Source organism: Dromaius novaehollandiae, chromosome 1 (genome assembly GCF_036370855.1).
Source record: "Dromaius novaehollandiae isolate bDroNov1 chromosome 1, bDroNov1.hap1, whole genome shotgun sequence".
Lineage (NCBI taxonomy): Eukaryota > Metazoa > Chordata > Aves > Casuariiformes > Dromaiidae > Dromaius > Dromaius novaehollandiae.
Genome location: NC_088098.1, coordinates 103,867,321 through 103,893,131, shown reverse-complemented (window position 1 = coordinate 103,893,131; position 25,811 = coordinate 103,867,321). Strand labels below are relative to the sequence as shown.

At 41.0% G+C, this 25,811-nt stretch overlaps 1 protein-coding gene and 2 long non-coding RNA genes across 7 annotated transcripts in view; 1 reads left to right on the top strand and 2 right to left on the bottom strand.

Annotated features, from left to right (window-relative positions):
* The first annotated feature begins 248 nt into the window (after positions 1–248).
* The window catches only part of HTR1F (5-hydroxytryptamine receptor 1F), a 120,436-nt gene continuing 94,873 nt past the window's right edge, over positions 249–25,811 (top strand). For 3 of the 5 annotated variants that reach the window (XM_026093365.2, XM_064523077.1, XM_064523060.1), the window contains exons 1-2: positions 249–732; positions 13,812–13,956. The gene's annotated coding sequence lies outside the window, so the exon portion shown is untranslated. The remainder of the gene's footprint in view (positions 733–13,811; positions 13,957–25,811) is intronic. The other 2 variants (XM_064523083.1, XM_026093366.2) reach the window with 1 other exon arrangement.
* Positions 3,879–6,549, bottom strand: LOC135330304 (uncharacterized). The gene is made up of 3 exons (XR_010392248.1): positions 5,898–6,549; positions 5,254–5,425; positions 3,879–4,269 (listed from the first exon to the last, which is right to left on the bottom strand). It is a non-coding gene; the product is annotated as an uncharacterized LOC135330304 (long non-coding RNA).
* LOC135330305 (uncharacterized) lies at positions 11,306–16,310 on the bottom strand. Its single transcript, XR_010392250.1, has 4 exons — positions 16,221–16,310; positions 15,481–15,619; positions 15,259–15,330; positions 11,306–11,418 (listed from the first exon to the last, which is right to left on the bottom strand). It is a non-coding gene; the product is annotated as an uncharacterized LOC135330305 (long non-coding RNA).

Here is a 25,811-nt window from a genome sequence, read left to right as displayed (position 1 = left end):
GCCGTGGGCAGGGAGCGAGCAGCGGGTGCCTGGGGCGCACGCCCCACGCAGCCTCCCCGCGGCCGGGCACGGCGGGCCCCCGGGGGCGGCACCGGCCCGCCGGGCGGTGGCGGCGGGTGGGGAGCCGGGGCCGGGCTGAGCCGCGCCGCCCCCAGGCGACCTCCCACGGCGGCGCCGCCGCCACCGCCACCGCCTCCGCCCCGCTCCGCTCCGCCCCGGCCGGGCCCGCTCCGCCCCGCCCCGCTCCGCCGGCGCCGCGGCTCCCGGGACGCGTGCAACTTGCGCGGCCGGCGCAGGGGACGGGGAGCGCGGGCCGCGCCGCCAGCAGCCCGCGGGCGAGATCCGCTGCCGGGGCGGCGCGGCGGCGCCGCCCGCACCGCGCCAGCGGAGTTTTGCCGGCCGGCTTGTGCCTCCCCCTTCCCCGAACCTTTCTTTTTTTTTCTTTTTTTATTCTTTTTTTTTTGTGTGCCCAGACGTGGCGGGGGCAGTCGTGGCTGCCTCGGGAAGTGGTTTCCTCTCGGCGGAGCCGCGCGGCGCGGGGAGCTGCACGGCGGCGGGGGCTGCGCCGCTGCTGCCCGCCGCGAGCTGGGAGCGCCCGGCGGCCCCGGCGCTGCCCTTCGTCCTCTGGCCGCCGCGCCGATGCTCACGGACCAGTCCTCCTTAACACGGCTCCCGACGTGCCTAAAAAAAAAAAAAAAAAAAAAAAAAAGCCCCCCTTGGATAATTAAAACGGTAAATCTAGCTTACTTTTCATTATCTTTCTCGTTGCGTGTTTATATGTGTAGATATTTATGGCTTATCTAGCTTCGTTTTATCATCCTTTTGGGTTTCGTTAATTAGCTTCTCTTGCGCTATTCGAAAACTTGAAATATTATTGGGGTTGGTAACAGCAGGACTCAGTTTCTGCTTCATCCTAAAGTTGGTCAAAGGAATGAAAATCTTCCTAGTTCATACTGGTCTTGCAAATATATTTACTTATTTTTGTTAGCTTGAATGTAGATCAGATTTCATGTGGCAGCATCTCTTTGATCTAGCTTTCTCTTAGGTTAATTTTTGTCGATGTCATCTAATACAGCATAGATATGTGTATGCTATGCACATGTAATCCTGTATGCTGATTGATTTTCTATACTATCATTCACATCTGAAAATCCAAGTAGAGTTTTAATCTTTTCAGTTCTGTTTTCATCCTAATTCAATTTGTGGGTCCTGTCAAGGCAAGGTCACCAAAACCAATCAAGTGGTATTTCTCAGCACTGTGGTTATTTATTTTTAATTTAAGTAACAGCAACATGCTACTGTTTGTATAGCTTGTATAATTTCTATAGCTTCTTAATCCAGCAGGCTTTTGTTTGGGAGGTTACTAATTGCATACAGTGACTGTTGTGGTTGGATGTCTTATGAGACTGGGCAACACCAGGCTTTCTGCACATTACGAAAACCAAGTTTTAGGAGATTACATGTCTTTGCCTTATTATATACCATGATTTCATAAACTTTTGTGGTCTTTCGTGTTAACTGTTCGTGCACTTGGAGTACTAACCGACCAGACATTTACCTGAGGAAAGCAAGAATGTGCTGTCAGTTAAAAAATGCCTGTGCATACATGGAGAAAAGACTGCTGCCTTCTCATAAGATGCAGGAAAAGGAAAGCATTAGTTGCATAGCTGGTAAGAATGACTGACCTGAACTTTGTTCCAAAATATGAGCCAAACTCTTCCAAGTTTAACTCAGAAAAAAACTTAGCTTAGTGCAGACACTATAGTGCTTAACTTCTCAGAAAGGAAAGAAACAAAATCAATTAAGAGAAGTCATTCATGTATTGATCTAGCTACCTGCCTGTACATGCATGTGCATGAATACCTGCACAAACACATATACCAACGTGCGAGCGGCCAAGCAAAGGACTTGTGATTCCAGGTTTTGAGCCACAGAGGACTAGAAACAATGGTGGGGAAAGGCAGAAGGGAAGAGGTTTACATCACTTAACCTTGCTCACACATTTTAGGGACCTAAGCTTGGAGGCTAGTTTCTATAGTCAAAGAGGAAAGATGGGACCCTGAGTGCCCTTCAGAGCACTTAGTATAGGCTTCTGCTCTAAATTGCTGCATGCTGTGATTACACCTCTATTTGAATTAATCTGACAGCTTATGCTGACCCATCGTTTATCTCATTATTGTGGAAAATAGAGAATAATTCAGGATAGAATATGCATTAGTTGTTTACTTTTATTCTGCTAAATGTTAAGATTTGTTGACCCAAGAGGTAAATATTTTCCTTAAGGGATAAAGGTTATCTTTGCTCACAAACATAAGAGCTGCTGCATGCCAACAACTCACACTATCTTTCTGCAGCATTACATTAAGAGGGAAAATGGAAGTAGAGGGCATTGTTTCTCCTGCACATAGGAGGCAAGTGGAAACCACCTCTGAGAGGCTGCGTGGTTAAGTGGCTGGTCAACAATGTTACTCAAAGCATTAATACCTCCAGGGAATATTACGGTCCGAACATTACAGAAGGGGCAGCAGGGACGTTTACATCAGGTTGTTTTAAGGTACCACTTATAAGGATACTGCTCTTGATACCCCTGCCTTCTGTCTCTTCAGTTTACCAAACATTCTCAGGCATGATAGCAATTCATCTGAAAAGCACATCCCTTTTTTGGCATGATTTCTGCCAAAAGTCCAGCAAGACCAATTTATCATAAATATCTGAAAGTTTCTTCATTTTGATTGTGGAGACTGAAGTGTTGGTACTGTCAAAAGAAAAAAAATTGTAATCAACCCCAAGTCATTATGAAATTTTAATACAATAACTAAAACAGAGTTTTAAGTAAGTCAGAAATTCTGCTTGCTTAGGAAGAGATTAATTGAGCCTCTGTTGTTTTTATTTTTCCCAGAAATTTTTGCATCTGCAGTCCACACTACCTTCAGTGAAAGCTGCAGATATGCAAGTCCGGACTTCCTCATTCTCCCTTCCTTCCCTTCTGCTACCTGGCCTTTTATCCAGACAGCAAATGAAAGGGCTAGCTGAACTCACTCAGGCAAGAGGCACTCACTGCTTGCACAATCTGACTTTTCAATATGAAGATTTCACTAGAGCTGGGGTTTCAGACAAACAAGACTCCTACTGCGCATGACATCTCTCAGATGCTTATGGCATTTTGTGCCAATTCCACAGCTGACAGTGACGTACCACTGTTTTAGTGTTGAAGTGGATACAAGTAATTAAAATTCAGATTTCTTTCATAACTTATTGATACATAACTGTTGGAAGTTACAGTTGAAGTTATTTGAACAGAAAGAGTAGCAATTTTTTCCCCAATTTCTTTAGACTATTCAATGGAAAAAAAAAAAAACAACCCTCATCTACTGCCAGATTCAGTGGCTTGCGCTTGGTATTAGCATTTTACTCCAAAATAGGGAGAAAAACTAGATAGCTTCAAAATGAAAAAGAAACTGACTTGAGTACTTGAAACCAATTTTAATAACTTTGTCTTTTAAATAATTACATCTCCACTTGTGGGTGTCCGTGTAACCTGTGGGATAACTATAGAAACTGTTGGATGCAACTTGTACTACAGCATTCCAAGTGATTGATGTGAGGTATAGAATATAATGCATTTTCAGTATTTGATAGGTTGTATCTCTTTGCATTTGTGCATTTTTTTTTTAATGTTATACTCCTGCCTCTAGGATAGCTGTATAATTTATGGTTACAAACAAAGGTTAGAGACACTCTAATTCAAGCTTCAATTGTTATGGCAATTTTATAGGAATGCTCATTTACTTTGTTATAGCATTTAGCAAGAAAGATAGGTCAATGTGATCCATTATCCTGCAACCACTGTGTGAAGAAGTGATTCTATCAAAAATATTTGCCCTGGTTATATTTTTTTGCAAATTATATATATGAGACATAATGTTGCCCTCTACTACTAAGTAGTGTTTGCAATTGTAATAAAATTGCAGAAATTCCTATACAAGGACAAAGCAAAGTATTTTTTCAGCTGACACTTGATATCCATGGTGGGACAGTTGCACATGGCAATTGCTCCTGTCAGACAAGTGAGTCCTTCAGTATACAGACTTTACATTTTAATTAAAACAAGGGCATATTTCAGAAAATGTTGGGAATATATATAATGTATATGCAACTTCAAGTGCTACTTTCATGATGGTCCTCACAAATCAGTGGCAGAGTAAGAGAAGGGAACTGGTGGTCATTTCCTTTAAATTCTCTTCATACCTTCAGTCTTCCTTCAGTTCCCTGAGGAAGAAAACACACATGTGAGTATGGTAAAGTATGCAGACCGAGATCTCAAAACTTGATTGTCAGCACCACAAAAGCCCCGACCACAGGACTCCTAAGTCTCTGTCTTCATCCACAAATAAGAGATTTTCTACAAAGTACTCCTTATAATCTTGCCTTTAGAAAAACTACATCAGAGTACAAGCAAGTAGCTTTGTTGAATACAGTTAAATATTGTTTCTTACTGCCAAAATGCAAGCAGAATTTTGAAAGTTTTGTTTCGAAGGGCAAGCAGAGCCAGTTGAAGACAGGATTTATCACAGTGAAGAAATGGCCACCTGTATTAAATTCTTTGATTAGTACTCCTGAGAGATGATCTACCATCAGCTTGGGCCTAATTCACTGTGCTTTGCAAGAAAGCATTACTCTACCATGTTCAATGGCAGTGTGACTGTTTGAGGCTTTGACTGATCTGGTCCTTTGTTTGTGATGGAAAATACAAACAAAAGTTTGATAAAGAGGTGGTAAAGCACCCAAAAAGGACTTAGAAAGTCAGCTGGCCCACTAGCAAACACAGCAATTATCCCTCAGGTGCTAAATGGTTAAAAAGTCACTCCCTGCCACAGGGAATATTGGACTACACAGATAGTGACAGTCTTGAAGAAATAAGCTGTGGGGTGCAATAAGGGGCTAAGGTGATCTGTCTGCTTGTACATGTATGTGTGTGTGTATGTACATATACCTGCATAAACACACATACCAGCTTGATAGTGTCCAGATACACCAACTGAAATGAGTACAAAGTTACCAAGAATTATGGAGGAACATAGGGTTGTGACCTGCTAGAGAAAGAGGAAAGGAGGGCAGAAAGGAAAAACAAAAAAAGACAAGACAGGAAATCCACCCTATAGCTTTTACCTTAGCACTCCTTTCAGTCACAGAAAGATCAGATCCAGACATGGATTTTGGACAGATTAGATGAGAAGAAATAAACTGGCTTACCTAACCAAGAAGAGCTCCTACTTGTGCAGCAAGGAGAGGTGATTAGAGTTTGATGGATGTTTTGTGATCAAGCAGAAACAGGAATTCCTCCAAAGGATACTCTGTGCCCGTTGAAGTGTCGTTGCATTTGGCAGCTTTCTCCTGACTTGATCAGAACTCCTCATCTCTGCAGCTACAAATCATAATCAAAAGTATAACAATTGTAGAAACTTTTGACCTCCAAAATAGTGTTTATTCACTCCTTACTGTGTTCAGAACTGCATAGTCATGTCTGCAATAACAATTCTGGGCAAGCAGACAACAGTTGGATATTCCTCCCCTTTTTTCACAATGGTGGGAATAAACATTCATATTAATCAAATTTCACTCCTTTTCCCCATAACAGCACTTATTTCTCAGAGCTGACAGGAGTTTATTCCTACAGCAGCAGAACGAGGAGAGCAGAGAAGCTGGCTCTGGTCTTTTTTATGGATGGGAATGACAAATACTCCCTCCTTATTGCTTCCTACCTCTGACAGAGGACACAATGGTCCATGAATCATTCCTAGGGTCAGCAGAATAGCACAGCTGCAGACCTAATGTTGCATGTTGTCCCTTCCCACCTTCTCCCAGTCTTTCCCACGCAGTCTCACCATCTCTCTTACCTCACAGCAGCTGGACTGCAAATGAGACGCTCTCATCCTCAGCCATCTGAGTTCCTGGTCTTTTGACTTCCTGGGTTGCTACGGATTGCACTCACCAAAAATGCACTGACACTGCCCTGACTGTAAAACTATCCATGTGGACAGCAAGAATAGTTGTATTGGTTGTTTCTCCCTAGGTGGGAAGCCAGTGTACATAATGGTTATAGTAGGGCTACTGCAATATATGGAAAACAAGCATTTTCCAGCTCTAAGTGTAGATGATTTCTGTATCATAATCATATTAGTAAGGCTCCAGATGCATACATTCAGACCATAATTGGATCTCTTGTTGAAGAAGTGATCCTGCCTCTGGAAGAAAAGTAAAAATGTTCCTGGCTTTTTATCTGTGCACAAACACCATTGATTTTTTTTAGCATCAAATCTATTCAGTTCATTTGTACTAAGCGTAAGACTATCTGTGAAGTTTAATGTGGGGGGAAAAATAGCTATCAGTACCGATTCTCTTGTCCTTAACTTTGTGCTAGATTATAAAAGATCAGAAGAGCTTGGACAAACCACTTTAGTAGGCGGTGCCGGAGCCCACAGAGTAGCAGTTTCCCAGCTCGCAGCAGTGATTATACTTCGCTGAGTCACTGGAGAGAAGCAGGACAAAGAACTGTAACAAAGAGGTCTATTATCAAAGAATGATCTCTGACGGAAATTTCAAGCTGTGGTTTATTGGTATCTCAACCACTAGAGGATGTAGGCAAGTTTGGACCACATCCAGTATTGTTTACAGATGCAGGTCAATCAGTTATGATAGTATTTCTCTCCAGCTGGTATAATAACTCCTAGTAAGTGCAAGACAATCTTCTAACATTGCCGCAGACGCAAAGCAGGAAATGTGGCTTAGATGGAACTATTAGGAGAGCGTACCGCTGGCTGGAAAACCTTACTTGGAAAATAGGTATCAATAACTCATTATTACAACTACTGACAAGTTACAAGGCTTGTACCACTCATGGTTGTCCAAGAGACTCTCCTGAATACTGTTTAATGTTTTCATTAATAGTTTAATATCAGCTAATTTAATTATTCATAAATAGTTTAGCTGAGGGAATAACTTGTGCACTTGGTAAATGCGTAGGAGATACAAGGTTGGGGAGGAATGCATATAGGTTGAACAGTTGAATTAGAATTATAAATTTGTTTTAGAAACTTAATTTAAGAAATGTAATTCAACAGAACAAGTCCTGAGGATTACATTCAGGTAGTAACAACCAAGAATGCAAATATAAGATGAGGAATGACTGACCAGGCAGAGAGGTCTATCCCAGTATATGCTAACGATATCAGAGGGTTCATTCATGTTCAGATCATTGTAAGCTCCCAATTCTTGTTGGAGAAATGCTACATAGCCATCTGCTCAGCCTTCTGAATTTGGGCATGCCAAGGAACAGCAAGAGTGAGGCTGCTCCACAAGGAGGGGACAAGCCAGGAGCCAAGGGTGACCTCAGCGCAGGCCACGCCTCGCTGACGGGGCACAGCCCCACAGGGTCCGAGCCAGGTGCTGGTAACAGGGTCCATCGACAGCCCCAGGCACGGTGGGAGGATGAACCAGAGCTGGAAGGATCCGGGGTCCATCCAGGAGCCAACAGAGATGGGGCCAGGGACAGGGGTGGAGACCCAGCTGCAGCCTGGGTTCAAGGTCCATCCAGGAGGCACAGATTAGACCAATTTGTCAAAATCTTTTTGAATTCTTTTCCTGGCTTGTGGCATACACACAGTCATCCTGAACTTCGTGCTGTTTGCAAAGGCAATAAATGCATTCTTTGGTTCCATTATCCAAGCTTGTAAGGCGAATACAGATTTGGATCCGACCCAGAAAGGACCCTAGCACAACATAATCCACTTGTCCTTTCATTTGACCAGGAACCATGGATACCTACTTCCTAGGTATGGTTGCCAGGCTGTTTTAGATATCTCCTGAAGTGGTTTCACCTAGATCACATCTCACTGGCCTGCTCATGAGGAAGCCATGAAAGACAGTGTGAGAAGCTTTACAAAAGTTAATATGCATAAATCTGCTGCTTCTCCTTTATCCATAAGACCTGGTTCCTGCTCCGGTAGGAAATTATGAGGGAGATATGAGAAATACAACTAAAAATACATTAAAAAAATCCAAATCTAGCTGAGGAAACAAGGAAACAAAATATTTTTCCACCAAAGAGAACAAGGAAGGCAAACTCTTAGAAGGTTAATATAATTTTGGTCTTTGTAAAAGTTGCATTCTAGGGAAATAACTTCCATTCTGTCCTCCCTAATGTGTGCATCTACATAAACAATATTCTACACTGGACTTGCCCCAACATAATGGTATCATTACCATCACTTCTGCACAAAAAAAAAGAAAATTACATTGGGGTTATAAATTAAGCTCATTCTCAGTCTGCCTTTTAGTGAAGGCTTTTAATTTTTTTTCTTCCAGCCAATCCTCACTCTTCTCAAGGACTATACTGTGGGACTTGTTATGAAATTACCTGAAGAATTAACAGTTGCCAGTGGCAAAAGAGGCCTCTGCTGTTTTGGAAAAGATAAATGCGTATTTTCATTCGCCTAGACAAAATGCCTAGGATCATTATTGAGGGTCTTTTTTTCCATTTTAGTTAATATTTTAGGATGTTTATATTTAGAATAAAAACTATTTTCTATTAATAATGAGGATCTGTGGATGCGTCTATACTCTAACTTCCCTGATTTGCTCTTAAGTCCCTATCTCCTGATTGTCCAAATTGCATCAGTGTTAGTTAGCTCCTGGACCCAGTTTTGGGGCAAACTAACGAGTCTCCTCCAAGACTAAAGAAAGATGCCTTAAGTGAAGACTCTGCTAATGACTCTCTATACTGGCAGCAAGTACTTTTATGTGGTGGGCTATCCAGATTCCTAAGTAAAAGTAAAGAGTGGGAGCTTTCCAAAAGCTGACAGTTTTTCTGGAAAAGAGTTGCTCTTTGGTGAAGCAGTTGCACAGTCTCTAGTGAGCAAAGCACAGTGTCTGAGCTATGTATATATTATATCGTGACATTATTTAATATTCATATTGGAATTCTCCATTCACTGAAGCCATCTAAAAACCAAAAGTGTCATCTACATTTAGCTATGTAATCTTTAATCAGCAGCAACAGCTGTCTGTCTGTATATATATTTTTTAAGTTTACTCATTAAACTGTTATGTGTAGATAAGATGCTAAACCTGTAACAGATGACACCAGTAGGAGAAACAAGCACTAAAAGGGAAACCACTTACTTTCTTTAACATTCATATGGCATTCCAAGAAGCTGCAGCTACACACACATGCACACACACACACACACACAAATGCGTACACGCACACACACACACACACACAGAGACAAGTGCAGGTTCACCATGATGGTATACCTTAATTATCTCTTTTCAGTGCATTTATGTTTTATTCTTGTGCTCCAGTAACAAGTTTGCTGCTCATTAGCCTCATCCTTGATCTTGCACTTATTTATTCATTCTCCTAGCAGTTTGTTAGGCTACAGTTACTTCTTGTTACATATAGCCATGTGTAAGAAATAAGCAGACCACATTTAGTCATTTCAAACTGCTAAATCTCTCTAAGAGAACAAAGAAAAGGGGCACACAGCTGGACTGCAACTTCACCTGTTTTTAATGTACAGAAGTTGGATTTGAAAAAGGCACCAGAAAAGTGTGGAAAATATGAATGAGAAAAAACAGATGGTAGATTTATAGTGAGATTCCTGGGGCTTTTTTAGATATCATCCCCCATGAGCAGCTGCTGTCTCAGTGGTACACATCACTGGTTACGTGGAAGATTTCTGTCTAAAGCGCAACATGTTTAATTTCAGAAAAAGTCATTAATTTCTAACTTCGAAAGTCTCTAAAGCATGTCAATCATTAATGACAACTGCAGGAATTCTGAATGCTGCAATAACTTAATCTTTAAAAAGAAAAGAGGAAACTACATCTTACAAATGTTCAGCATTCTGCCATGAACAGTAATTCTGAATATTTGAACACAGTTCCCTTCTTGGACACTGGTGGGAAAAGGGAAGAAGGTGTAAGAAAAGGCTAGGTTATGAAACCAACTGGGACAGCAAGGAAAAAGAGAGTGGGAGGAGCTGTCACTCACAAGAGCCCTCAGACTCCATTGACTAGGTAAGAGAATTTGTTCAGGTTCAAAATGTGAAATGTGTGTTGTCACTTGAAAAAAAGAGTAGAACCAGGTAGTTTCAAAAACACTTTCTGCCCCCACCCAGCATCACAATATTACATGCTTTAGTAGTGAATTTTATCCATTCATTTCTTCCTGAACCACTGGTTGGTAGTGGTGCTCTTGCACCCTGCTGCTGACAAAAATCACTCATGTGTCTAGTGCAATAAATGGGCAGAAAAGGATGCAGCGTTTAACTCTCTCCTTTGTTAAACTAGAGCATGTCCCAGCCTGTGTGCAATGGGGAACCGCTGCAGGGCTACGTGGTGAGTTAAGGGCAACATCAAATGAGCTTCTTTAATCAAGTATTCATACAACTTCCCGTATTTAACCTTGTACTTCTGCAAGTGTTCAAAGCCTAGTCTTGCAGTTAAAACTATTAGCTCCATGTGTTTGTGAGGGAGATTCAAGGAAAAGTCACATCAAAAGCAGAAAGCACAGAAAAGAAGCAAAATCATCAAAACTGCCTGGACTCAACCACTATCTCTAACCAGAGGCAAAGGAAGATGCTAGGGCAGCAGACTACGATGAACAGGGGAATGAGCATGCGCCTGCTGCCTGCTTTGCTTATGTTGGTGCTTTGTTAAATCAGAGTTTCTGCTATGAGCCAGAGCACATGCAATCAAGGAGAGCAGCTACTGCTGAGAGAAGAGGTCTCCAGGACCTGCAAACCCAACACATTAGGGCTCTGCCTGTATCATCTCCTCTGTTTGAACCATTTCTGCCACAGGAGCAGCCTAGCCTCTCACCCCTGTGGCAGCAAAATTCACTTCTGCCTTTATTGCTGAGAAGATTTGACCTGGCTAGGTGAATTCTTTTCAGTTTCTACCATTTTTTTTCAGCACAAGTAATAAGGCAAGTGTATGCAGCACAGTAATAGCAGGTAGTTACGTGGCAGCACTGCTATGTGAATGCAGCTCCACAGTGTGTCAAGTCTGAAGCTTTTTTTTTTTTTTTTTGACAGAGGGAAGGTTGGTTTTGATTACCCTATGCCTGTAAGTCATGGATGTACCCCAAACTTCCTGGCATCTTCCTACTCTGACATTGCACTTTGACATTAAGATTTATATTCTCTGTTGAACAGTTTGCATTATATGTATACACACACACACTTGCAGCATAAGCAAGTCCAACATTTATGATACATAGTTGGAGAGTGCAGCTGTTCCCATGCCTTTCTCAGTTGTTTAATGAACTCAGCATCATTTTGTTAAAACACATAAACATTTACCTGCATTCGTGTCTGGAGAGCTAACCCTGAAGAACAACTGTGACTGATGGATCTGGGGAAGAAAAAGTTTGTTGTGAGCCATAAATTCACCAAAATAATGCAATTTAAAGAGATAAAAATATTTTTGAATACACCCGAATAGTTTTGCCAAAACAAATTTTGACAAAACATTTCTGAGCACAGAGTTTTAACAGTGTTGATATGGCAGTAAAGGAAGAAAGTCACAAAAGGATTGCAGTAATTCTTTTTTCCTGATAATTCAGTGATTAGAAAGCACTTTCAGGCCTAATGTCTTGCTCTTCAGAGATTCCTATCTTGCAGTTTCAAGGAAAATGTTCTAGCCTCACATGCAGCAGAGAAGGATTTTGGTCTCCGGCTCTCCTGCTGTTGCAAGCAATTTTTAAATAGGCTTGGAGCCACATAACAGCGGCAACAATGGCTTTCTAAGCAGGTTGTTAGCTCACTCTTTGAGGTATAGCCGACCTTGGTTTGAAGCACCTTTTTCCTCATTTAAGTAGAGGGACTGAAATGGGCTTTGGTTAGAAACTGTGAGGGCAAAGTAGGAAGAAATCAGCACTTTGTGTCGCTAGGTATGCAGTCACCTGCACTTTGAAATGCTGGGCGCAGGCAGAGCTGACCTCTGCTGGAGTAAAAGTGAACAAAAAGAAAATCAGGAGACAGAGCAGTCAACATTTTTGAACTTATATCCAAACGAGGACAGAAACATCTATTTGACAGACTCCTCCTTTCTTTTCAAATATGTATTTGCAGATAATCCGAATGAAATTAAGCTTTCTCAAGACCTATTTGTGAAGACTATCTCATGTAACACGAAAAACAAGGCAAAAGCAATGCACTAGAAGCATGTTGTCTTTGTTGCATACATGTTAATCACTTGCAAGAAACAGCTATATCTGGTGTATTTATACATATCCTGAGAGAAGAGAGTCAGTTCTGATTCTCTTTGGCAAATGCTTTCCACTAAAGATCCAGGCTGAGATGCTTCTCTTCCACAAAGTACTTACGTGGTCACTAATACCGTAGCATCTCCTGTTTTTTACCCACAGCCTGTGAGATACAGAAGTAGCTGTTGAGTTCATTTTTTTTGATTCAGAGAGGGGGCAGACACCAGCCTACGGACAAACGCAGGGACAGTACAATAGAGCAGGGAGTTTGCCTCTCGTCTTTCCCAAGTAATAGAGTGATGATGCTGACTGACTTCTCAGACCACTGAAAAGTGGATATTAGCTTGTAATAGTCCAAGTGAACAATCTAGTGGTTTAGAAATTGCTTTCCTCTCCCTCGGTCAGAAGATTCACAAGAACAGGCTTTATGTAGAAATATTAGAAAAACAGATTTTGCCAGAATTTATCAACAGTCCCATGATCTTGATATGGAAATGGGATTAAAATGGAGAGGGGTGAGAAAGCAAGTGGTATATTTCTCTCCTGGATGCATCTGTCTGCTGAAATCCCACTTCTAGCATGTAACAGAGAGACATGTAACCAAGCAGGAGAGGGAGGAAAAAGTACATAGATCTTTACTTTTTAATAATAGTGTGAGGCACCATGGTGGAGGTGGCACAAGAGTCTAGATAGGCTCCACGCTGTTGCATTGAATTTTAAAGTTAATGGGAGACTGACAGAGAGACAAGTTGAAAATATATTGTAGGATGAATGTGTATTTTCACAAGAAGGAGCACTGTGAACCCTCAGGAGCTGATGTAACTCATCAGAGCCTGCTTCTCTCATAAATTCAAGTCTGACTTTTTTTCTGCTAATTCTTTTTATAAAATCAATAGTTCAAAATGTGACATTTATTCTAGGCATGGGCAACTCTTGTGTACTGTTAACTGTAACTGAGAACTACTTTTGCAACGTCATCATTTTGTGATGTCTGTTCTACTTACTCTACACCTGTGACCTCTAACTGATTTTTACTTTCTTATTGTGTAGAATTCTTCGGCAATAATCTAGCACAGAGCTTTTTGTGTGTTAAGCCCAAACACATTTACCTTCTGTAAAATCATTCATTTAATCCAGAAAAGCATCTATCATTTACAGAAATGATAAAATTACATGGTCAGCCTGAAAATTAAGCCATTTATTTAAAGACGTTTGCTCTTGTACAGCTGAAGGTATGAGTCACTGATCTCAGACCTCTATGCATTGCAAGGATATTAGGAGTACAAACATTAAAATTTAAATAAATTGAAGTAATTAAAGAAGACAGGAAATAAAGACTTATTCATCCTGATTGTAACAGAAAGCATCTGTGTGGTAATGGAAAAAGATCTTGCCCCTCACGTTCCCTGTTACAACAACACCTGTCAAGCAAATGTTTTCCCCTTTTTAGGCACTGAAGGAGTCAGTGAGAGTAAAGTGCAAGAAGCATTGCCCCTGTTTTCAGTAACTAAGAACTTGGTGCCCTGTGTCTTTTTGTCAGACTTGCCTCTTCCTGCCTACAACTGTTGCCAACTCTGGAACAGCTGAGCTGGAATAAAGAAATACCCCAGAGGACTGGAGAGCCCCTGTGGATAGATCTATTCTTCTTTTCAGCCCGCACCTACCTCCCTGCTAGGGAAGAAAAGGTAATTTTGATTGAGAATGGAGAGAGGGAAAGAAGGGGAGACATATCTTCCTTTCTTTGTATCTCCAATTCCTTCTAAAACTATCCTGAAAGTAAAATTGAGTCTTTCTTCTGCCCCTATAGTGGAGGGAACTACAAGCATCTGTCCTCGCCTCTCCCATTTGGTGCCTTTGTGAGTGAGCAGTGTTACCCCCCACTTTCAGGCAAGTGCCTCATCTCCAACATCTAGAGGAGAGCCGCTCATACATTGCAATAATCTGGCTGAGATTCAATCCAATTTAGATCAAAGCGATGATAATGGGCTCAAGGAAGGAGCTAAAGTGGTAATTCAGATGCTTCTGACTTTTGAAAGGTTAGCCAGCTATCTATTCTTTACTTTTTTTTTTTGTCTGCAGTTTAGATTCCCAGTTACATCTAAGTACTCAGTGACTACATCTGGGGTTTTTTTGTGTACACGCATTTGTCTTTTTTTATTTTGTTTTATATATATGTGATTGAAGGAACCAATGGGAGGTAGAGGAAGCATCCCCGTCAGAACTAGGGAAATACATGAACAAAAAATATTATAAATATTATAATATAAAAATATTATGCTTTTCAAGTTCCCTAGCATGAAAGAAGGAGGCTGTACCACAGTCTGTGACTCTAGGCTATATATGGACATTCACTGTAAAAGCTAAACCTTATCTGAACAGACCATCCTATTGTTAACATGGCACCTCTGCAGCACATACACAAGCTGCCAACAACATTTTATGACCTGTGCTGACTGCAGCATTGTTTGCGAGGGGAGTTTTGAAAGCAGGTGGCTTGACTCAGAGGGCAGGGTACAGCCACACTGTCCAAGGAACTGCCTCTCTCCTTGCACCACGCTGAGGAAACCAATCTCATGAGAGTATGAAAGCTGCTGCTACCTCCTGCGAGAGGAGAGCACAAGCTGCATGCAGGCTGTGAGGGACCTGCCGATTCTGGAGTTTCCTCCCCTGCCTTGTTACTCTAGAAGTTGTGCAACTTCCTTGTCAACATCGGCAAGTTAGCTTCAGGGTATTTTGGGTGGTTCTTCCCTGGCAAAACTGGAGGAGCCAGCCTGTGTTCTGTGATAATGCCTAGTGATTGCTTGTCTGGAGCAGGGAAACAGCAAAGTCAGTTTTTAGCTGGTGGAAATTTTAATGGATTGCAAAGGTTCATCGCTTAGTCTCCCTGTGTCTCACTTTCTTCACCCAGAGGGCAAGGTGAGTAGAAAGATAACTATATTAAAAAGTGAGAGGTACTTGAACTCCGCAAAAATGAGGGCCATACATACATTACTCGGATTGACAGATCCTGTGATGAGCTTCCCTGTGGCTTCTAGTTCCAGGTTATTCAGTCTGTGATCCTAGTAAGAGAACATACAAAAGAACTGCAAATCAGTCTTAAGCAGGGCATGCAGTTTTGGAGGCCTCCATACAACAGATGTGTCTGATTTCTTACATAGCCAGGAATAACTTTAAAGAATGAGAGCTAGCGAATGGTGATTCAGTCTTACCGCTCTTCCTTCCCAGCAGTGCGGCACAAGAAGTTCACAGCTAGATCTGCAGATTTTTGTGAGACTTCCGTCTTCTCTGCATGGAGCAATGTTGACTCACTCACTGGTGATTTTCAATATTATCAATTTCATTTCATCACTGAAATGTTGACACACAGGTTAGAATTATAAAATTAAAACCGCATACATCATATTGCTTAGTGTAGAGACTCACAAGTTCTTTGAGCAGGGAAACTTTTGAAGCTTGCTTTTCTGTAGTGCTTGTTCCCCCAAAAGTTTTTATTCCTTCTGTTCCCTCATATGGATTCTCTAATGCCTGATAATACAGTTGAACCCATGCTGTGGCCTTCCCATTAGGAGAGGCTTGCCTTATGTCTGCTTGGCAGCATGTTTTCATGACAGGTACAGGAACCTTTGATCTCTCTGGCAAATGTAGTTAAAACGGGGCAATAAGTTCAAAAGGAACTCATGCAAACTGACAGACAACATGACCTTGTAAGCACCATTTCCCTAGAAAGCTGGATTAAAAGACTAATGGCTTGTTGTGTGGTGGGCTAATTCAACCCTCCCCTCATGTCATTTCACAAAAAGAGGTGAGACAATATTTTCTGGACAAAGTTAATTAGCAGAGTTTCACTAAGAGGGGAAGCTGATTCTACAAATTTTATTGCATTAGTAGGGTCTAGAAGAATGACAACCTAATGTCCTTACACAAGCAGAAAAAAAGACTTTAAAAGTACCTTTTTTATTGTTGGGGACTTTCTTTGTCAGGGACTCCCACTGAAAGACGTCTCCTTTGAAATAATTTCAAAATCATTATCTCTTCAGGGTTGTTTTGACCAACATCACAGCAACATCATAGAAATCTCCCATAGCCCGTTTTCTTATTGGAATTTTTATTCTTTGTGGTTATCAGCTGTGTTCCCATGACAATTCCTGTACTCACACATCCCAGAATTAGCTCCTAACATGTCCCAGCTTGATGGCACATCAAGCCCACTCAGTGCTGTGGAAATTACATGTACGCAGTAGGCTCTAAATGTATGGGGAAAGGAAAGTCTCTGATTTGGGTATTAAGACTTTTATGTGTGTATAGGTGATTGAAATATGGGAGAAGGAAGGGACAGATGGGAGTGGAAGAAGTAGAAGATGGTTAGGTTTATTCTTTATTTTTTTTTTCTTTCAAAATGCCTCATGTCCATATGATAAAATTCGTATAATTAGTGTATACTTTTAGTGAAATGAAATATTTGCTTGAAATTGGGTTATCAATTTAACTTCCTACTCAGTTGATACGGAAACCAATTGAATGTATCTCTATTTTGAATTAACTTTTCTGCAGTATTCCCATTCTTCATTGCATTCTCCGCTTATCTGGATCTCCCTACTGCTATGAGGTGATGCTGACTGGGTGTCATTTCCACTTTAAATACTGTTGCATAGACAGATATATTCCAGCTGCAGAATGACATAGTTTTCTCAAGGTTGCAACATCAAAACCTGAGCAAATCCAAGCAGTCATTTGATTTAAAAAAAAAAAAAAGAAAGAAAGTTCAGTGCTCAGTACTAGCTGCCAGCATACCCTACTAGATCTGATGGTATACAAACAGCAGGGCCACTGGCTGAGAGGGACGCATCTGGATACTCCACCACTGCACGCTAAGTAAGGACCATTGACACAAAAGCTCCAGGCAGATGCTGGTTCAGCTCCAAACAGCCCTGGTGCTTTGCTAGGAAGGCTGCTACCACGCTCCTGTGTTTTGTGGCCAGCTCCAATGGTTCTCAGCCAAGGCACAATGAATTTGAGCCAGGACTCCAGCCAGAGCTTTGAGGACAACCAAAGTTGCTAGTAGAATGTGTTCAACTCTAACATAGCTAACTAGAGAGCTGCTAGCTCACTTTTTTCTCCTGACAGTTGAAGTTTACAGATGAAAGCTGTTCTGAGGCTTCCTGGCCACTTTTGCCCCCAGCCTCTTCTCAGGAAGGTATCCGGACTTGAAAAGTAAAGCTCTTCAACATGTGTCAGTCAGAAAACAGCATACTATCTCACCATCTGTTATAACAGCATTTTTTTCTCTCTCAATGCTTTTTACTCCTTTTTCAAAATTTGCCCTCTGGCATGGTCCAAATGACATAACAGTATTAACCAGTGAACAAAGTACCTTGGGACACTTACATCTGTGGAATATCAAAAAACCTCTTTCCTCCCAAGTAACCACCTTTTCTCACTCAGTATGATGGCACCGTTAGAGTTAAAAAACAAACTCATTATAATGCAGACATGGTTACCACGATAGCATATATAGGATAAAATGCAATTGAGATAGTACTTTGCTTCACAGTTTGAAGAGTGCTCTGTTCTTTCAGCTACCTATACCTTTTATGAGGTAGATTACCCAAAGTAAGATATTTAAAGATGCATAGAGATTTTAAGGTATTCAGTTTGCTTTAATCACAGTTTCAGCACTATTAATGCTTCATGTTCAGAACAGTTATTGCAGAAGTCTATTTATTTTTGCTATGCAGTTTGTGCAAACCTTCAGATGATATAAAACCAAATTTAAAGTGAAGAAAATACAAACATTCAAAGGCAAGAGGGTCTTTCTAGGGGTCTCACCTATAAAAGTAATATTGCCTCCCATTCTTGCAGCATCTCTGCAAGAATCTTTCTAATAAATAACATTACTGCCTATTGTGCAAACTGCCATTGACATTTTAACACTACCCTTTTCGTTCTTTGGTGACAGACCTCATGGTCACATCAACCCCCCTGTGCAAGGATAGCCAGTGGATCTGTATGAGTCACTAGTCTTTTCTCTGCTTCTCAACACTCGCCCCAACAACCCTCCGTCAACTCAAAATTGTAACAGGACCCTGCATGTCCCTGCACAGAATGAAGGGGTGGTGGATGGCACTGCCCTGCTTGCCTCCAGGCTGAGCCCTGGGCGAGACCATAAAAGTGGAATTCCAAGAGCGAGGGGAAAACATTGCCTTATTGTTGCCATGGAGATGGGAATTAGCACAATAACTATTTTGTTCTGTTTCAAAGCTCCCCGGTCTCCTAGTTTTGCTCCCCCCCCCCCCCCCCCCCCAATCACTTCCATCCTTTCTCAGCAGCAGCCTAGAATACCTGACAAACTTCTGGGTTAAGAATTGGAAAGTGAGCAGCAGAATTTGTAAGGACCAAAATCTGGTCAGGGACCACAACAGGGAGCAGGGGGGAAATCAAGGGATGGTCTTGAAGGAAGAGGAAACGATAAAGAAGGTTGAAGGTTGTAAGAGGCGGGGAGCTGCAGAAAGCTCCTGGTGATGACACACAAACAGGCAGATACTGGAAAATCCTTTGGTAGCGTATGCTACCCTCTGCCCTTCCTTGGTGAACTTCTGCCCCTCATGGAGAGGGAGGCACAGTGCTGTACACCACTCAGCGGTGAATACCACAACTGCTATCCTCCCTGCTGTACGAAAAGCCTCTAACTTCTCTACAGCACTGAGAGAAGAAACAAAGCTTGCAGGAGGCAAATGCAACACCATGCTTCTTTCTGAGAAGAGCAAAAACCTGTATGAATTTGATCATTTTGAGCACAGTTTTCCTCATCCATGCTGTTGTATTCAATTGTGGCATTTCTGGGATGGTTTATGTTCCAGTGCCCTAAAGTTTGCACCACTTATGTATGAATTGCTGACATCAGTTCAACACGCTTTCATAAAAACACACGTGCTGTAAACAGAATACAGTGCCCTTCCACAGAAATATTGGAAAAGCATTAAAAAGAGGTAATAAAAGGTCATTTGAGCCTGTAGATGAAAATTAGGAGGACAAAGCATTTCTGATCCACCAGGCGTGACAGACAACAGCAGTTTCTTGAGAAAGCTTCACCAGCTGTGAGCCTTCCAAACAGGCCTGCGGAAATCACAGGAAATGTTAAATGCTGTCCGAGTCTACAGCCCTGGGGGGATCACAGTGTGGGTGCCTGGAGGCTACCTGCAACCTCCCTGCAGTTGAACACTACCCGTATCCTCCTGCCATTTGAAGCTCATTTAGGCCAGGCAAGGTTCACCAAAATCACCCCTTTGATTTCCTTTTCCTTTGTCCCAAACAACATAGCCCCGGATTCTTACACCCACCCAGCCGCATGACTGTGGATGTCGACAGTGTCATCTCTGTGGTGATGGCTATGGATGGGGATCTCCCTGAGCCACATTCCTCCTCTGCAGGGGGACGGCAATTTGAAAGAGGGCCTAGCTTGCAAGAGACACGCAAACGATACAACCGCCCCATTGACTCCCCGCTTGTCTTCAGTCCCAGCATTCCCAGAGCTTCTTGTATGGCTTTTAACTGAGCTTTGACAAAAAAAAAAAAAAAAAATACTTACAGCCCCACAGTGGGAGAGCGCACTATGAGACTACCATTTGGTGTGGTGCTGTGATGCCAAAGACTCAGGGCTGTACAGTTGCACAGGTTTAGAAGGAAAGTGAGAAATGACCAATTTTATCTATTAGTTACTGTGCAAAAATTAGCAAATAAAACTGCAACTTTAATAAGTTGCTCTTGGAGGCAAGCCTTCAAAAGCAAGAAAATGCATGTCTTCCTTTCCAGAGTTTAAAGAGGAGGGAGAGTCTTCACTCATTCATGGTTCTATACAACATATTTTGTGGGAGACAGGGAAAGAAGTCCAAAAGCAGAACAAGATTCATTGCAGCTCTCAATCCAATAGTAATTCTACTCCAACCGTCTCACTTCCCTCCCCTTTCTCCAGCCTTGCAAAGGGAAAACACCTTCACACTATAAATCCTATGTCTGTTACGTCTGAAGATTCATTCCCCTGTCTTTTTGTTGAAGATCTAGGTTTTTTAGTACAGCACATGTAAGGAAACACATTTCTGAGAAAACGTAAAACCAGGCATTGAACATAGACAGAAAATCTGCTCTTTCACGTTCAGGTAGTTCAGGAGACATTCATCCCAAATCAACCTTTGATTTAATCTTTCTCTTCTCTAGTCAACAAAGCAACTGACTGCCTTCTTATATGCTTACTATTATAAAGTTATCTTAGTAGCAAATCAATTTAAACTTGAAACTCAGATGCACTATAGAATGTCTGAAGTCTGGAAATGCAGGAATCACCGGGGTGGGTGACAACTGTTGTTAGTAATCCCACTCCCAGAAAACCTTGTTTCTTTTTATAAAATGGAATAAATGAAATTATGACAATTAACCTCACTATCTTAAACTGACAAAACAGCAGGAATGGGAGAAGCCGCAGAGTGTGTTTCAGGCTCACCTGCCAAAAGAACTGTACATGAAAATGTCATTGTGACATTCCAAAATTAGTGAAGAGATTTGCCCAGTAGCTGTTTAGCTGGCAAAGAGACTTACTTGTTTAACCCCTATGGGTGCAGTAACTTTGGGCACAACTTGAAATCATCCCTGTTTCTACTGCAATTTCCTGTTATGCTTTTGAAAGACCAGCTGATGAAATCCTTTAGTCTGTGAACCTTAAAAAGAGAGAACAGACTAAAAATTGATCTTTCTTGCTATTGTACCCTAACCTTTCAGGATTTCTAAGAAGTTTTGTCTTTAGGATGATTTGCTTGTCTTTATCCCTAGACTTTTATCTAGGTTACAATCTTTTAATAACAGTATGCAATCATGTTTTTCTTCAGGGTTCACTTCACAGATGAAACATATGAATGATTAAGTTACTTCAATTATCAGTCACACTGAAAGTCAATGGAATTTAAATATTTAAACTACAAAGATGCTTTTGGAAGATGCTATAGTAGGAAAGGGTCGTTGGGTCATCTAGATATCATTTGCATCCAGATGACCTCACTAAGATCTGTTTAGTTTTGCAAGGATGATTAATTTCATTTTCTCCCTAACATCATGAATGGTACTGATCACTTCACCTAATTTTGTTCAATGATGGTATTAGCTAGTTGGTTTCATGATGTGAATAAAATTTAGCCAGAGGTCTCAAGAACTTGTTCATCATCCACTATTAATAAAGCTTACTACACAAGTTTCTTTTTCTATCTTTTTTTAAGCCTGAGAACAATATGGACAGTGTCAAGGTGTGGGGAACCACACCTTTAGGAGGCTTTAGCAGGGCCAGTTGGACTAGTTGCTATATCATAAAATAACTCAAACTGATCACAGCAGCTGTCTTTATATGCAGAGCCATGCCTGGCTCTTTGGCTCTGAACAATAACTGAATGACAAACAGCAGCTTGTCAGGGTACTCCATCTCACCTGTTTTAGCTTTGTCCTATACAAAACACACGCATTCAAGTCCTTGGCCTCTACAAAGAATGCCATCCAATGGTTAGTCAAAAACGCTGTGGTGATGTAAAAAATAGCAGCTGAGAAATCAAGACTAAGTGATGCTACTCCAGTTCTTGAGCAGGCATAGTCATGTCATACCATGCAATGGAGAGCTGCTAGATGGTAACAACTGCTTTGTCTCTTCCAAGCAGGGCAGTGCACTTAGCAAAATGAGTTAAGCCTTTTATACATAATGGCACACAGGGCATAAAGTATTGCTGGGGTCTAGTCACTGTCATGTAAAAACCACACATGTTGCAGCAAGTGCTGTGCTTTGATTGCAGTCTCTCTTTTTATTTATTCTTTAAGCCCATTTTCATTTCCTTTGTGCTTGCCTTTTAAGCTTTGATCGCACGGCTGTACAGCTAAAGGCACCTGAGAAACAGATTGCTAGGCAACAGATGCTGCAAAGGACAGCTTCCCCTCCCTTAGCACTGCAATGGCAATAGAGACCTTACCGTGCTTGAAGTTATCTGTTTCAAAATATTCAAGACAAAAGCGGCTTCCTGTTATGAAGGCAGACAGGTGAAGCAAGAAATGATTTTGAAAGTAGGAGTTAAAAATAAACAGCAATAGGAAAAAGAGACAATTCAAGAAAATGAAAGAAAAATAATGGGAAGCAACAAAAGACAACAAAAATAAGGAGCTGTTACGAAAAAGGTGGGAGCAGGTTGAGAATATGAGAAAGAAATTGCTAAAACGCAGGCACAATGGAAATTTGAAAACTTGCTAGGTGTGATAGCATAAAAATATGTATAAGTTTAACTCAGTGTCATTCTTACAAAAGTTTATCTATTTTTAAAATTCTTTTGCATGTTCATTTTATACCATTGTAGCAAATACTCTGTCTACCTTAAGGAAAGTGACCTTACTGTTGTGTTCCTCTGGGGAATCAGCAAAGAGAGAACTTTGCATCATTTCTAGCTCCATCCACAGATGCCATCCATGGAGTGACTTGAAAAGCTTCATTTCATCACCCTTTGGGAGAGAATGCAGAGAGATATGTGATCACTGCCCCAAGCTGCATAAATCTTTATAGAACAGAAATCTGTACTTTGCCCAGCATATAACCTGGAAGCCAAGGTATAAATGCAAAATGGCATATATTTAGCAATGCTTAGAAAGCAAAAGGTTGCATTTGGCTAATGGGAGCTTCCTTTAGGTTAACAAAAATAAGCTGCTAAAGTAAGCTGATCTGGAGGTTGTGAAGCATAGTACAGCAGCGCATTCAGAAAATGTGCTTTCCTGGTTTAAATACTTACTTTGCTGTTTTAAAATTGTAAATAGGCTAACCCAGTAGGATGAACAGTGGCAATGAAAACAGATACTGGGAATGCAGAACCAACAGGAAAGTACTGAGCAGCAAAGAAAACTGAGCGTTAGAGATGAGGAAATAGAGCAATAAAGTGAGGATCAGACTTTACAAAGGATATTAAAACAAACAAGAAAAAAATGGAGTTGCTATGCAGAAAGGACAGGATAGGGATTAAAGATAATCTAGGCACAGCCTAAAAACTAAGTAAATACTCTGCCTCACATTTCAATCAGGGAGATGAGGTTCAGCACAAAACAAAAGGCAGAATAGCTAATGAGAATCAGGTTAGGGAAATTGCTAAGGTGCTTATTTGGTCTTTTGAGACCAAATAACCTTCATAACAGAATTCTGAAAGAACAGGACACAAAATTTCATGTAGTGTAGCTAGTACATTCAATAACTCTGCCAGGTCAATGTGATCTTAAACAGCTATGGAATTGCAAAGAGGTTGCTGAAAGACTGTTTTAGACCACCAAAATTATAGCTGAGAAACAGATAGGGGTGCTACCTCTAAACATATCATTGAGGTACATAGCAGAAAAGGAAAAAAAAAATTAGCTAAAGGGCAAAGTGGGTATAAACTGACCACAAAATGAGAAGAAGGTTTCTAACCATCAGTGCAATGAGGTTTTGGAACAATCTTCCCATGAGAGTCATTGGCACTAAACTAGTTTAGAAATGGAGATAGATCCATTTGGAAATAGGATTCAGTGATAAATTTGCCTGAGGAAGCTAGAAGGGAGACTGTTTCTAGTCCTTTAGTCTGTCCATTTCTCTCTAATCAAGTCCCTGTGATACTCCATGGTTTCCTAGACATTTCCCTGTGCCTGTTAGGCAGTATTCCACCACGCAGTAACAATCTCCTGCTGTGTTCCTGCTTGCAGTCCGCTCAGTTACCATCCATCTTGTATACTTTGCACTCCGCAGCAAACAGGGTACGTGTATTCTCTCATAAAGCAAAGTTTTCTGTCAGGCTGATGTAGCGTGCACTTTTCCAGCTCTGTCAGTTGTTCCTTGAGCTGAGAAAGCAGTGGAGAAGTCGTGTCCTGCCTGCTCTAACCATGGTTGAAATTCCCAGATGGTTCTCCACTCATATAATCAGCTGCATCCACGCAGCCTGGAAAGGAGAAACACTTAAAGAAAAGCAGCCAAATATTTCCCCTCAATCCATTACTTTAAAAGTAAACATTTAACAGAGCTTATGCAGAGTCCTTCAGAGCTAAACCAAACTACTGACAGTGTTGAAATATAACGATAGAAAGGAAGGCACAAGTCTTCTCTTTTTAAATAATTGCTTGTATGCTTTTCAAGTTTGGAGTATATAGGATATTTCTTCCACAGGTTTAGGTAAACCATAAGTATAGGTTTTGTTCATGCCAGCTTCAGCCAGCTTTTTGCCACTGACACATCACCTTGGTAAATCTCTTATGTCTGCTTCAATGTATCTGTTTACAATATGTTTGAGAAGTGAGCCATATATTTTAAAGTTCCTTATTTATAAGTCTCACAAAAGTCTAAGAGGAAAAGGATTCTGGAAATAAAGAGCAATGTTAACTACTTTATTTTTGGAAACCAGGAGTGAAGTGCCAATTACTCCACAGTAGTCTGAAAGCATAATTCCCTCATCCCTTACCAGCTAAGGTTACTATATGCATGTGTCTGCATGATGACACGAACTTTTAACGCATATACTCATTTTTACTAATTATTTTGAATGCCAAGCCATCTTTTTCTTCTAAGTTCATTTCCACTGTGTAAAGGATAGATTTAAACCCAGTTTAATCCAGTTCAATCCATTTTTTGCCATGCCATTTTCTTGCATGTTTATTATTTTAGTGCATATTATGTCTTCATTACTTCTGAATGTATCTTATGAAGTAGCAATTACAAATATATATCATAAATTTCAATTCTGCAATTTCTCCTTTTAGTCAATTTTAATTTCCTTCCTTCTTGAAAGCACGCAAACACAAAAAAAATCTATAGAACAAATACGAATTTCATTTGTACTCCATATCCCAGTCACCAAAGACATTTCATAGCTAAGCTATATTTATTTTTAAGACCAATTCCTTTTTCTATTGAATCTTCTTAATGTATTTTGCCTTTATAACAATTAATATGTAGTTATGCAATTCAATTTGATGACATCTTTTTTTTTCCAAAGTTGGAAATAAAATTTGCTAGCATGCTTTTTATCAGCCTCAAAACACCAGTTTGAGTTATTTGAGCAGCATTTGAAAAACCTGTAGAAACCAGAGTTAATAAAAGAGACAAGAAAACTGGGGATTCTGTGAAGCCCAGGAGACTCCTTGCTCTGCTTCCCCCCAGCTGAAGTGGGGAAGGGGTCTGCGGGGATGCCAGGGCACCGTTACACTTACATCGACATGGAGGACAACTAGCAATATGAAGGTTGAGGGTTTTTTGTCGTTTGAGGTTTTGAGGGGTTGTTTGTTTATATTTGCAGCCTCCACATGAAGTTCTGCCTGCCTATGCAAGACCAATTTTTCAAAAAGAAAAAACATTGTTTTAACTAGAAGACTCTTATATCCATCTGATTAAGAAAAATATATATATATCAGTCTTAAATGAGGCTGCTTCACAGACATTAGCCCACGTCTGCCACAGCTGCTTTTTCCTGCAATTCTGTTTCATAGAAGGGATGGGCTGGTTGGCAACAGGGTTTTT